This window comes from Geotrypetes seraphini, chromosome 1 (genome assembly GCF_902459505.1).
Source record: "Geotrypetes seraphini chromosome 1, aGeoSer1.1, whole genome shotgun sequence".
Taxonomy (NCBI): domain Eukaryota; kingdom Metazoa; phylum Chordata; class Amphibia; order Gymnophiona; family Dermophiidae; genus Geotrypetes; species Geotrypetes seraphini.
This window is the reverse complement of record NC_047084.1, coordinates 392,476,965-392,492,003: the sequence shown is the minus strand read 5'-3', so window position 1 is coordinate 392,492,003 and position 15,039 is coordinate 392,476,965. Positions and strand designations below refer to the sequence as shown.

Below are 15,039 nucleotides of genomic sequence, written 5' to 3'. Positions count from 1 at the left end.
GGATGTCCTGCCGTCATCTGAAACTAAATATGTCCAAGACTGAGCTGCTCTTCTTTCCTCCTAAACCCTCTGCTCCTCCTCCTCCTTTCTCCATCTCTGTAAATAATACTGTCATTGTTCCAGTCTCCTCTGCTTGCAACCTTGGAATCATCTTCAATTCTGACCTCTCATTTTCTATGTATATCCAACAAACTGCTAAGATCTGTCGTTTCTATCTCTTCAATATCACCAAAATTTGCCCTTTCCTTTCTGAGCACACTACCCTGACCCTTGTCCAAGTTCTCGTAACCTCTAGCTTAGATTACTGCAATCTGCTCCTAACTGGTATCCCTCAGTGTCGCCTCTCCCCCTTGCAATCTGTGCAAAACTCTGCTGCATGACTCATATTCTACCAACCTCATTACGCTTATGTCACCCCTCTCCTTATGTCACTTTACTGGCTCCCTAACTGCCATCGCATACAGTTCAAGATCTTATTGCTGCCCTATAAGTGTTTTAATTCTGCTGCCCCTCAATATCTCTCCTTATACACCTCCCAGAGAACTCCATTCCTCAGATAAGTTACTCTTAACATTACCCTTCTCCTCCACTGCCAATTCCAGACTTCATTCCTTTATCTAGCTGCTCCCTATGCCTAGAATAAATTATCTGAGTTTGTCCATCAGGCCCCTTCCCTTGTTTAAAAGCAGACTGAAAACCCACCTTTATGGTATAGCTTTCAATCTTTAACCCTACTCCTCTTGCCTTCCAACCCAGCCAGCTGGTTAATCATACCCCTTAACTGTATCCATGACATCATGTTTGTCTGTCTTGCCTGTTTAGATTGTAAGCTCTTTCGAGCAGGGACTGTTTTCTTACTCTTTGTGACTCTGTACAGTGCTGCATGCGTCTGGTAGCGCTATAAAAATAATTAATAGTAATAGTAGTAGTAACTGCAGGTATAGAGGTAATGAGTTCCAAAAAGCTGGTCCAGCAGCACTAAAAATATATTTTTGGATAGCATTTGTGAATCTAGCACGAAAGGAAGGGAGAGTGAACCTGTTCTGCTGTCATAGGCAGTGGAATGTTTTTTTTTGGGGGGGGCCTGTAAGCTCCACCCCAAACCCTGCCCAATCTCCACCCCAGACCCCGCCCCATAATACACACAATATAATCTTATTAACAAAACATAATGGTTAACCACAAAATTAAACTACGCAAAGCCCACTGTATGTTTCTCAATATTCTCTCCTACCAGAACACCTGGCCTTGGTCACACATGCAGAACACAGATAACCCCTATAAAAATACAGGACCACAAACTAAAAGTACTAATATATTGTTACAGGGTTGCCCCTGTTCCTAGTGAGGAAGCCTTGCCAGAGAAAGGGAATAGGGTTAAAACCCTTGGAAGTATTCCTAAACCGGCTAGGAGAGTCCCAAAGCAGCCCTTAGGAATAAGCCAAGCCTTCCAACACTGAAACCTCCTAAAGCCTTGCCTAAAGCGGGCAGATCTGGTTTAGCTTTTCCTAAGCCAGGTATAAAGAAACAAGTAGAAAGACTACATTTCCCAGCAGGCCTAGAGCCAGGGGCAGGAAAGAGCAGGGCTGGAATACAAGCCACTTCTAATCAGTCCCAAATTGATTTAGGCTAGGTGAGGAGCTCTGTGAGAGCAGGCTACTCCAACACACCTGCAGGGAGGATTAGCTTCCTGCAGTAAGAGAAAAGGGAGTAACTTTCTCAAAGCAAGAGAGCTAGCTCCAGAAACAGTGGGAGCACCAGCCTCAGAGTACACACCAGTTCCCAACCCAGCAAGCCAGAGCCAGTCAGCTGGTTGCAAGTCACAGATTGCCAGCCCAAGGAATTAAGAAGCCACAGTCTACCTCCTGGCTACCAGACCAGGCAGAGGTGGGTGATATAGAAGTCACAGAGAGTGGTGAAACTGTGTTTGGGCAGGGCATTGAGTTAGCTGATGAAGATTTTGCACATGGTATGGCGATGGAGGAAACAGAGCAGCCCATTATTGAAAGTATGGAAACAAGCTGATCTTTTCCTGTTATGGCAGCTGGGAGAAAATGTGGAATGCGTATTACCTTAAGACAAGGCTGGAAAGTTTTTGTGTTTGAAGAAAGCTTTACATTAAGAACCAGGGTTTTTTTTTGTTTGTATTTCTCTGTTGGAGACAGTAAGCTGGGAACTGACTATGTTTGTGTTCTAAATGCTGCCAGGATACCAGGTGATACAAACCTGAAGGAGTCTATTGAAGATTTTGTTTTGGTATTTTTTTGTTCAATAAAGTATTCTTGAGAAATTGCTCCTCTGACTCTGAACTGGTTGCTCTTCCTTTATTCCAATACCAAGCTACCATTAGAACCTCGTATAACAGCTCTGCTGAGGTTTATGTGCTCTGGGTAAGGCCACTTGCTGAGCCCAGCTTGGCCATGCCCGGTTACAATATACATCAAAAAACCTTAAGATGCAAGACTCTGCATGTAGTATAACCCCCAGAGAAATAGAAACAAATGCATTTCTTCCTGAACAGTGCAAAATATAGACAGCAGATGTCATTTCTCAAAACTGACACAATTCAATCACTAAATTGAAAATAAAATCATTTCCCCTACCTTTGTTGCCTGGTGATTTTGGTTCTCAAACCATCTTTCCCAGTCTCTGGCTACACTTCCTTTCATTTAGACTCTTAACTGTGTATCCAGGGCCTTCTTATCCATTTGCTGTTTTTCTCTCCTTCACTTTCTGTCATTCATCCGCCTTTAGCATTAACTTTTAACATTCAACTTTCTTCCATTTTTCTGCTTTCTTCCCAAAATCTACTTTTCCATGGCTTTCCTTGCCATCATCAGTGACGCAGCAGAGGAAGTCACGGGCAATAGAAGGCCGCAAAGCAGCATCTTTAGAGTGCTGCGGCTGCCGACGCTGCTGGAGCTGGGAGGTTTGTCGGTCGTCTCACAGTGGGAGGGTCGGATTGGAGGGTCAGTGGGGCAAAGAGCTCCATAAGGATGGATCTAAGTAACTGAAGCTGGTCCCTTGGGAGATTAATAAACAAAAAGAGGGAAGATTGAGAAAAGATTAGAAGTAGAACAGAGTGAACAAGAAGGGGGCATAGGGAATAATGAGGGGACTGAGGTAGGCTGGGGCAAATGGTAGGCGAGACTTGAAGGCAAGACAGACATGGTCAAATCATTGAGCATCTTAAAATCAATATGACTTTAAGGCAGGGCTGCCCAAGTCCGGTCCTCGAGATCTACTGGCAGGCCAGGTTTTCAGGATATTGTGACAGGGAAGCTCCTGTCACTGGTTTAAACCCGGTTTTAAACCCTGCCATGCAAAGGGCTGTCCCTATTCCGAAGCCCAGGAAGATGCCCATTAACTCTGTTCCTATTGTAAAGAGCCAACAGGCAGGGCAAGGCAGAGAGAGAAGGACAGAAAGCACAATACCTGAGTTAGGGCACTATAATCCCTTTTATAATTCCTTGGGCAGTTCTCCAGTAAAGCCTCTGGTAAAGAAAACTGTCCCAGGAAGGGTTAAGGAAAGGGGTGGAGCTGACAGGCAAGACGAACCCAGAGGGGGAGTGAGAACGAGCCTGCAGCATAAAATCAACACAGCTGGGAACACTCGGGGGAACTCAGGAACTGGGGCAGAGAGACCAGCTGTGCAGAGCAGGAAGGAAACGGCTAGGAGCTGTTTCTCACAGCCCAGGGCTAGAGAACACGCTGTCACACAGCTCTCTCGATTTAACAAACCCTTGCTCCCAGGCAGAGGCTCAGGGGAAGAGAAAGGCTTCCAGAGCAGGGCTGGCCGGTAGCTGCCTCTGAGGGGAATTCTTATCCAGCCTCAGAGAGCGGGGAGTCCCTAATGGACATAGAGGGAGAGGTCTCTGAAGGAAGCGAAATGGATTGCAGTTTGGCAGCCTGGGACCTCCTGCCTAACTACAGTCAGTGAGGTAATGAATGGGGGAGGGGAATGAAAGTTAACGTCCCTCAGTGCAGCATTCTTCATCCCTTAGGCAGGACTGTAAGGAAGTGCGAAGATGAAAGGGGGAGGAGGAGGTGCCCCGTGTGAATTAAAGGCCGAGAGATAAGCCGAGCAGAAAGAGTGAAGGAGGTGAGAACACTAATTAACCTCCGGGGTAACCTGACTTTACAAAGTCCTGAATAGGGGAACTTTTGGGTGAGGACTTTAAACCAGTAAGCCAAAGGGTGGACGGTTCCCCAGCCCCTACCCCATGAGCACAAGGGTAGTGGGAGCATTATACTTCAGGTGGGTCAGGTGGGAAAAGCTTCCTGAAGTATCCTCAGGCACAACTGCTGAAGCCAGAAAGAAAGCGTTTTTGTATATTTTTGGTTTATTTGCCTGAAGGGCAGTTTGGACTCTCTCTAAAGGAGAAGCATTGCTCAAATATTATTTGTTTCAAATACCCTCAGCAGAGGGGGCTGTTTAAAGATCCAGTGCCTTGAACTGGGTAATAAAAAGGACAAACTGAACTCTCCAAAGTTAGCAGTGTGTGTTTTCTACTGGGATTATCCAGCAGGGTCCTTCAGGGAGTGCTCAGACATGCGCCTGGGGCGGGAGCCGGGTTGCCAGCGCTAGGCTTATCCCTGGCCCCGCCACAATATCCACAATGAATATGCATGAGAAAGAGATTTGCATATCAAGAAGGCAGTGCAGGCAAATTTCTCTCATGCATATTCATTGTGGATATCCTGAAATCCTGGCCTGCCAGTAGCTCTTGAGGACTTGACTTGGGCAGCCCTACTTTAAGGGATACTAAAGAAAGATGCAAGAAATGCTGTTTAAGAAAAGATGGGAATAAGGGAGAAGAAAGAGGAAGGAGATGGTACATATGGATGGAGGGGAGGAGAGAGGAAGGGCAGAAAGAGTGAGGAGATAGCACGCATGGATAGATGGGAAGAGAAGACATGGAACAGTAGATAGTTTTAAGAAGGAAGCAGAAAAATTTGAAGAAAGTTGAATATTAAAGTTAATGCCAAAGATGGATGTAGGGCAGAAAGTGAAAGAAAACCAGCAAATGGATAAGAAGGCCCTAGAAACACAGTTAAGAGCACAGAGAGAAGGAAGTTCAACCAGAGACTGGGAAAAGATGATTAGAAAAATAAAATCACCAAACAAAGGTAGGAGAAATGAATTTATTTTCAGTTTAGTGATTGAAATATGGCGGTTTTGAGAATTTACACCTGCTGTCTATATTTTGCACTGTTCAGGAAAAAATGTATTTGTTTCTATTTCTCTGGTGTTTTACTGTATGCTGAGTCTGGCAAAATTTAGATAAATTTAAGGGCAATCTTAAAAGCTTTTTATTTTTTTATTTATTTAAAGATGCTTATGATTGCTAAATGATCTCTGGGTCCATCCTTGCCAAATTCTGTATTAGTTATATTCAACATTGATGTTTCCTCCCATTTCCCTCTTGTTTTTAACCTTAATTGTACTCTTTTCTTTTAAAATTGTATTTCTCCCTACTATCCTATTGTTTTCATGTAAATAATGTTGTGTCGCTAATAAGTATGTTAATTGTTCCCCATTTTAATTTTTTAATTGTCAAACACTTAGAATATATGATCAGCGTTTTATCAAATTTTAATAAAACTTGGGAGGAGTGTGTGGCACAGTGGTTGAAGCTATAGCCTCAGCACCCTGGGGTTGTGGGTTTAGTATAAATCATGTTTTATTGGCACATCAGCAGTAAATACACAATACAGCACGACAATACAACAAGGTCGCGAACACCAAACGTACCATCAAACACATTTTCACCCCAACCAAAGAATCCCCCCAATCCCCACCCACTCCAAAGCCCAAACCCCCACCCCATCCCAAACCCACACCATGAGACCCAATCCATATCCAAAAACCCCAGCAAGAAAGGAGTATGCTGAGCAAGCTGGGGTTGTGGGTTTAAACCCCGTGCTGCTCCTTGTGACCCTGGGCAAGTCACTTAATCCTCCACAGCCCCAGGTATGTTAGGTAGATAGATTGTGAGCCCACCGGGACAGATAGGGAAAATGCTCGAGTACCTGATTGTAAAACCGCTTAGATAACCTTGTTAGGCGGTATATAAAATCCTAATAATAAACTTGAAAATATATTAGGACTTTTAGTTTGTGGTCCTGTATTTGCATATCATTTATCTGTGTTAGTGCATTCCTGTGTTAGTTCTTTTCTTTTTTCTTCTTTTTTATGAGAGCTGTTTTTATGAGAACCTGTATGAGGTGTTTAACCTGTTATGATTGTAATCTTTGTAAACCGTATAGTTAATATACGGTTTATAAATTTTTAAATAAATAAATGTGTTCTGCATGTGTGACCAAGATCAGGTGTTCTGGAAGGAATGAATGTTGAGAAGCACCATACAGTGTGCTTTGTGTAGTTTAATTTTGTGGTTAACCATTATATATTGTTAATGAATGGAAAAATGGCATTCAAGTTAGTATTATGGAAGCGGGGTCTGGCGTGGAGCTTGAACATCCCCAATCATTTTGAAAAGTTGGCTCCTAAGCTGAAATGTGTTGCCAGAGAATATGGTGAAAGCAGTTAGCTTAGCAGGGTTTAAAAACGGTTTGGATAATTTCCTAAAAGAAAAGTCCTTAAGCCATTATCAAGATGGACATGGGAAAATCCACTGCTTATTCCCAGGATAAGCAGCATAAAATCTGTTTTACTTTTTAGGATCTTTCTAGGTTCTTGTGACCTGGGTTGACCACTGTTGAAAAGAGGATACTGGGCTTGATGGACCTTTGGTCTGCCCCAATATATCAACTCTTATGTGATGCATTCCCGCAATGTTAAATGAGAAAAGCCTAAGCATGACTATGATAACATGTTCTTAGCCCTAATGGATCAATGCAGGCAAGTGAAGCTGGCTCAGTATGAAGAATTTACAATTCAAAATGAAGGAAATCTGCTTCTATGTAAATACTGTATCTTCATAGGGCCTGAAAGCAGACCCAGAGAAGATAAAAGACATACAGGATATTCTACTACTTTCAGCTGTAAAACCAATGAAGCGTTTCACTGGCTTTGTACCTTACCTGGGAAGTTCATGCCACATCTCTTTGAAATATGAGAGTTCTCAAGATGACTTCTGGATAAAGATATACTGTAGTTTGGCACTAGCTTCCAAAGTGTGATCAAATAATGCAGGAAATAAAGTGCTTGAACACAGTTGCAGTGGCGTACCTAGCATATGTGACACCCGGGGCCCATCATTTTTTGACACCCCCCCATTTATATGAAAAATATGATTTTTAGTAATAATCCACATATCGCACAACAAGAGTGTACCTAAGAAAAGGCAGCATCTTAAACACTACAGTGAGCACTAGAACACCAACACATACATTGTAAAACTAAACAAACCAGATCCTGCACAGTCAATTGATCCTGTACAGTCGATGCTATCAGAAAGCCATATCCCTTTCATACACACAGACAGATATACCCTTGCCCAATATGGAATAATCACAAACTAAAAATAAAAATATGTAGACAAAAGTTAAACTGAACTGCCAAGAAACCAGACTCTGCATACAATGCAACACCACAAAAACAGTAATCATGTCCTCTAATACTGTGCAAAATATAAAGACAGTAGATGTAAATTTGAAAAAACTGATACATAACAATCACCACTTTACAAATTAGCAAATAAAAATAAAACAAATAATGAGAAATAAGAAAATACCATTTTATAAGACTAATCCCCATAAGCTCGGTCCTCATCCCCACAAACCACCTGATTCCATCCACACAAGCCTTGAATTGTTTTATATTGAACGTATTATATTAAAGTATAAAAAGAAACAATATTCTGTACAATTGTCAATTTATAAATCAGCGTCTTTTCCCCATTCTCTATTCCCCCATTTCCCTTCAGCGTCCTCAGCCCACTCTCTCTCTCCACTTTCCTTCAGCGCACGCACAAGCAAGTAATTTTATATCATTTTCATTCTATTCATTCATAGAAATTAAACTCTAAATAATGCTAGTCACATAACAAAACATGATTTTACAAAAATAATTCCCTGCACAGTCAAGCCTGCAAGGATTACTAGATGTCTTTCAGCAGCTCCCCTCCCTCCACCCCCCTTTACCTTCGTGGCCAAGTCAAAATGATCTACCAACAATAACATTTTAAAAACACAAAGCACACTCTACGCAGAGAAAATGTTAATTATCATTTATATTATGCGGGTTTTCAAAGAGGTCAAGGCAGATGACTTTATGCAATGTCACCTCAGTAACAACTATACAAAAATAGACAAATATACTCCCTCCCTTTTTACTAAACCGCGATAGCGTTTTTTAGCGCAGGTAGCTGCACTGAATGCCCCACGCTGCTCTCGATGCTCATAGGCTCCCTGCGCTAAAACTGCTATTGCAGTTTAGTAAAAGGAGCCCATAGTGCAAAATATAGACAGCATATATAAATTCTCAAAACGGACACATTTTGATCACTAAATTGAAAATAAAATCATTTTTCCTACCTTTGTTTGGTAATTTCATCAGTCTCTGGTTGCACTTTATTCTTCTGACTGTGCATCCAATATTTCTTCCCTTCTTTCAGCCTCCTGTATGCTTCCTCTCCTCCAGACCTCATTCCTCTCCTCCAGACCTCATTCCCTCCCCCAACTTTTTCTTTGTTTCATCCTGTCCCCTTCTTTCTTTCTCTCTCCATGCACTCTTTCTTTCTGTATGTCTGTCTTTCTCTCTCTCTCCGTGCCCCATTTCTTTCTTTCACCCTGCCCTCTTCTTTCTCTCTTCATGCCCCCTTTCTTTCTCTGTCTGTCTTTCTCTCTCTCTCCCCCCATGACCCATTTTTTTTTTTTCTTTCACCCTGCCCTCTTTCTTTCTTTCTGGATCCCTGTCCCCCCCTTTCTTTCTTTCTGGATCCCTGCTCCCCCCTTTCTTTTTTTCTCCCTGCCCTCCCTCATGCCACCGCCACCACCATGCTGCCACCACCGCCGGGGAAAGGCTGCCACTGGCCATTGGAAACAGGCCGGCGCCGAATTCGCCCTGCTTCGTTTCCCGCGGGCCGACCAACTCTGGCTGTCCGACGTCAATTCTAATGTCGGAGAGGACGTTCCGGGCCAGCCAGGCAGCGATTGGCTGGCCCAGAACGTCCTCTCCAACGTCAGAATTGATGTCGGACGGCTATAGTTGGTCGGCACGCGGGAAACGAAGCAGGGCGAATTGGGAGGGAGAACTGGCGCCGGCTTCTTTCTGATGACGGCAATGGCAGGCCAGCTGTGCACCCCCTTTGGCCCATGCACCCGGGGCGGACTGCCCCCCTAGGTACGCCACTGCACAGTTGTTCTGTGTTGGCTTGGCTACTGCTTAATGCAAGAGGGTCCGCGTCCGCCTGTGGCTTTTGCATCCAGGGTGTTTACCGCAGCCAAGCAAAATTATGTACAAACTGAAAAAGAATGTCTCAGTATTGTGTTTGCCTGTCAGCACTTACATTATTATGTCTTGGCCATAGAAGTAATGAACAGCAGAAACAGTCAAGCTCTGATATCAAGCTTCAAAAAGGCTCTATAAGTGTGCACTCAAGTGACTTATAAGCATGTTGCAATATTACAACCTCGGCATTATCGATAAGCCAGGCCCTAATATGTTTGTTGATGACATATTCCGCAAAGTCACTGCAGATATCCATCAGCAGTCCAAAGCTTGTTCTAAACACTTCAGGGTTAGTTGGGTACAACATGAAGACACTGACATTGCACAAATCAACCAGGCAAATTATCTAAATGTCGCAAGCAAGAGGCTCAGTCAGATCATACAGCATATCACAAGGGATGAGACCTTGAAAGTACTGAAGTCTAAACTTGGCTGGATGGCCAGATTAAAAGGAGGAAATACCAGATGAAATTAGGGAATGCTGATTTTTCAAGGATGAAAGGACATAAATTGGAAATATTCAAGTCGCACTGACCAGTTACCATCTGGCCTGCAATACCCTTTATTATAAGGCTTAACATGCAAGATGAGATCAAAGACTTTGTGAGCACTCTCGTACTCTAGCCAGCATGAATATATACTTGAGTATTACGGGTATTAGCATTTGCTGATGACATCTTGCTGACCCTGGCTTGCCCCCAGCAATCCCTGACTAGAGCCCTTGAATTATTGGACGAGTTCCATCTATTCTCTGGCCTAATCTTAAACAAACAGAAATCCTTAGTTATGCCTTTGCAAGATGAGGTTCGAACTTCCTGGCAGGGGCCCTTTCAATTGGAATGGGCCTCGAAATCCTTACGATATCTGGGGATTTGGATCCCGCAAGACTTAACTCAATTATATAAGCTTAATGTTCTCCCCCGGCTCCAACAAACGGGACAGAGACTTCGAGCCTGGCGCTCTTACCCTTTATCTCTATTAGGACGAATAGCCCTGTACAACATGATGATTATCCCCCAATGGTTGTATTTATTACAGACATTACCCTTGTTGTTACAACATCGACACCTAAGTGTTCTTCACAAGTCATTAAATGGGTATCTGTGGGGTGGCAGGCGCTTGCGTATACCCCTCCGTACACTTTTCTTACCCGTAACCAAGGGAGGCCTTGGACTATTACATCTGGGGAGAATGAATATGGCATGCCAACTTCGACATCTAAATGATTGGCTCTGTGGGACCTCCCATTTTTCAGCAGCTGAGGTTGAATGCCTTGCATTTACACCCTTTCATTGCAGCTATTTACTACATGCTTCCACATTGCCTGTGCGTACTCAGCATTATGGGGATTTTTTACTGGTTCCGTTGAGGAAAACTTGGAAGAAACTGTGCAAACAACTGCACATTAGACCGGACGTAACACCTTATTTACCAATACATGGCAATGTTGTTTTTGCTCCTGGACTAGGTCTAAGGGCCCCTTCTAGGTGGGCCCAAGGGGGGGTGTTTTATCTGTCTCAGGTATTAAACGCGGATGGTACCCTTTATTCATTTCAGAAATTGTTAGATGCTCATATTTTAACTGCTAATGACTGGCTGAGTTACGGACAACTGTTATACTATGTGAACTCTTTACCTAGACAGGCTTTACCGGACACTGTCCAAGATACATTATCTGAAGCCCTCAGTCTAACAACACAAGACCCCACCCCACTCAGTGTTTACCATCGTTATCTGCAAGGGTTGGCTGGGGACCTTGACTATAGAACCTTGGCTGAATCCTGGTCCTTGGACTTACAAACCACAATCACAGAGTCCATGTTAAAGAGGAGCTTTAAATTGAGATCAAATATCCTGGTAGCAGCAATTGAAAAGGAACGATACTATAAATTTTTGTTTCGCGCCTACATGGCTCCCACAAGAGCATACCAAGCCCACATCAGTACTTCAGCAGGATGCCCCAGATGCGCGGCTGCCAGAGCTACTCTTGGACACATGTTTTGGCTATGCCCCGGTATTCAAGCCTACTGGCGGCGCATAGGGCTCATAATACAGTCCCTATGGAACTGCTCCTGGACACAGACGTCGACTTTTTTCTTTACATTGAAATTCTCACTGGACCCAGTTAAGCCAGGAGTGAATGCATTTGTCCAAAGGGCTATCCTGGTGGGCATAAAGACTATTTTACAATGCTGGTTGTCCCCACAAACACCTACCGTCTCACATTGGCGGACTCAGATGATTTATTGGGCTGGTTTTGAAAGACAGGATATTCTTGACATACATTCTAAAAAAGGGGTTCTATTTCTTCGTTGTTGGAGACCTTTTTGTTCTACTTTGTCTCTCGTAGCGAAAGCTCGATTATTGAAGTGAATATATTCAGGCATGTATGACAGTGGCTGTTCCCTTTTCGGGGGGGGAAGGGAGGGGGGAGGGAATGGAAGGGGAGGACATGTTTCTTGTGTATCGCACTATGTTTGACTTGTATCTTATGTTTGCTGTTTCTCGATAATAATAAAACAAATTTAAACATATAGTGAGTAGCAGAAGGAAACTATAATTTCACATGACATACCATTGCAGTCTTGGCAGATTGTCAGCGTGGATTTATTTAGCATTGCTGGGAAAGAGGTCCTGTTGATAATGGATCACCATGCAGACTTATGTGAAATTCAACTACTCCCAGATATGTCTGATGAAGCCACAATCAAGTGTTGCAGGGTACAGTTTGCACAATATGGCCAACCTGATCAGATGATCTCAGATAATGGCCCTCAATTTACTTACCTGTAATTTAAAAAAGTTTTCTGCTGAGCAGGGATTTGAACATGTTACTGCATCATCAAGGTACTTAAAAGCTAATGGCAAAGCTGAAATTGCTGTGAAGAAGTTGAAGAACATATGCAAAAAAAGCAACAAGTGGGAAAAGCATTACAGAACATGGCTCATGGAATTCTTTCCAATCTCTCTGTATGTATGTGTGTGTTGGGGAGGGTATATGCATGCTTGCACGTGTGTGTGTGTGTGCTTTCTATGTGTCTGTAATTAGGAGAAAAGTGGGAAAGGCAGTTTGAAAGGTGCAATTCCTCAGTATGTTACAGTGAATCAAAGTATTTGTGTATTTACAGTATACTGCAGCAGTTGGAACTGGTGCTCCCATAGAAACTGGAGCGTTTTTAAGAGAGATTTATTTCTCTTCCCCACCCTATCATATGCAGAAACTTCACTTTGAAAACACAGAACTTCCTCCAGATTATTTCTTTCCTTCCTTTTGATTAGAGCTGCCTTTCAGTCCTCTGCCTCTACTGCCTTCCCATTGGCTGGATTTTACCCAGGCCTAGATGCACTAAACACTCTGATCGTGTTTTAGTGACCAATGGAATTTGGCAACCCGATTTTTCAAAATAGCTCACTGCATGGTTTTCTCTCCAGTCATACAGTCTCTGATTCTGGCATGCAAATGACCTCATTACTATTAAAATTAGGTTATTAATATTAAAACAAGCTATCTGATGGCCTAACGTCGCAAAGTGTGCACTGACTGGTAAAACTGACCTGAAATAAAGCGACAGGTCTGTGTGTTACCACCAGTTCTGACATTTTTTTCTTTATGTGTGTGTGTTAACACATGCACAATATCTGCCCCATAAAAAAAATGCCGTGCCTAGCCCCCCCCTCCCCCAACTTGATTTCCTGAGTGGCAAGAGGCCGCTTTGGGGCTTCCCTTGCCACTCAGCTGTTCAGGCTTCTCCAAACCAACTCTGGGCATGTCTGAGAGCAAGCGAGTGATTGGATGGAATTAAGACTGCTCTCCACAAAACTCATTTTCATGGGGAGCCATTTGAACATCGATCACTGTTTTAGAAATCAGCCAAAAAAATTGACCCATAGTGACCTGCACAGTCTTAACAACCATTTTTAGTGTTTAGACATATCTTGTGTTATATGTAATAATCGTAGGGAAACAAGATTTTATGTATGTGATAAGGAAGCCGCATAGTTGTATATAAACTTTTTAATAAATAAATCTAGCTCCTAGTCTCTACTGCTAATTAGAATGGAAATAGCTAGGAAAAGCTCACTCACATGGAAGAGGGGAAGGGGGAACTAGAGAACTGCTAGTAGAGGTTTTAAACTCAGAAAAATGTCCAGACATATCCTGCTTTCTGGACATTAATGTAAAATTTTGCTATTGTCTTAAAAAAAGCCAGACAATTGGCAATCCTAACTTCCTGAATCCTGAGCAAAGTATCTGGTTCTACACATGTCATGTAGAGGTAGTTCTGGTTGACTAGTTTTGAGTTTAGGACAATTTGTAAAATGGTAGGCTATTTGTCCTAACACAAAAGCTGTGAGGAAGAGAAGCCACCAACCATGGAAATGTCATCAGATTGAGTCTTTATCAGGTCTGGACTCAACACGGCCAGTGTTTCGACACCTAAGAGGAATATAAGAGGTTAGCTTTCATAAACTGTAAAAGATCGCAGAAAGAAGAAGACAGGCAAAATATCTGGAAAAGTTAAGAGAGGCTGGTCGAGAAGTCAGTAAACCAAAGATACAAATGGAAGAAAAAAATAGCTGACACGGTAAAATGGGGAGACAAAACATTTTTTAGAGATATCAGTGATATGAAGAAGTAGAAAAGTGGCATTGTGAGACTCAAGTGAAGAGGAGAAATATGAAGAAGCTGATAAAAAAGAAAGGCTGAATTGCTTAACAAATATTTCTGTTCTGTGCTCATGGCTGAAGATCTGGGAACAGGACCACAGAAAGCAAATGCGAATAGGGATTGTGGAGTGGTGGACCCTAATTGATTTTCAGAGAGTTGTGTTCATGAGGAGCTAGCTAAATTAAAGGTAGACAAAGTGATGGGGCTGGATGATGTACATCCAAGGGTGCTGAAGGAACTTGGGGAAATTCTGGTGGCTCCGCTTACTGACCTTTTCAATGCTTCTTTAGAGTCGGGAATGGTACCAGAGGAATGCAGAAGGGTGGATGTGGTCCCTCTCCACAAAAGTGGAAGTAAGGCAGGCTGCTGAACAAGATGAATTCTATGGGATTAGGAGAGACTCTAACTGCATGGGTTAAAGATTGGCTTAGTGGCAGACTTCAGAGGGTGGTGGTCAACGGTACCCTTTCTAAAATGTCAGAGGTGACCAGCGGAGTACCACAGGGTTCGGTCCTGGGCCCACTCCTCTTCAACATATTCATTAGGGATCTGACTCAAGGGCTCCAAGGCAAGGTAACCTTATTCGCTGATGACGCCAAACTATGCAATGTAGTAAACGGCTATAATCTTCAGGATGCTATGGAGCAAGACCTGCGTACTTTAGAAAGTTGGTCCTTGATCTGGCAGCTGGGCTTCAATGCCAAGAAATGTAAGGTCATGCATCTCGGCAACGGAAATCCTTGCAGAACTTACACCCTGAATGGAGAAACTTTAGCAAGGACTACGGCAGAACGAGACTTAGGAGTAATCATCAGTGCTGACATGAAAGCAGCCACTCAAGTGGAGAAGGCTTCATCTAAAGCACGGCAAATGATAGGCTGTATCAAGAGAAGCTTCGTCAACAGGAAACCTGAAGTCATGATGCCACTGTACAGAGCCATGGTGAGACCAC

At 43.1% G+C, this 15,039-nt stretch overlaps 1 protein-coding gene across 6 annotated transcripts in view; it reads left to right on the top strand.

Moving 5' to 3' along the window:
• The first annotated feature begins 1,639 nt into the window (after window positions 1-1,639).
• LOC117347070 (oocyte zinc finger protein XlCOF7.1-like) overlaps window positions 1,640-15,039 on the top strand; it is a 271,337-nt gene continuing 257,937 nt past the window's right edge. For all 6 annotated transcript variants that reach the window (XM_033917479.1, XM_033917469.1, XM_033917426.1 and 3 more), the window contains exon 1: window positions 1,640-1,887. The gene's annotated coding sequence lies outside the window, so the exon portion shown is untranslated. The remainder of the gene's footprint in view (window positions 1,888-15,039) is intronic.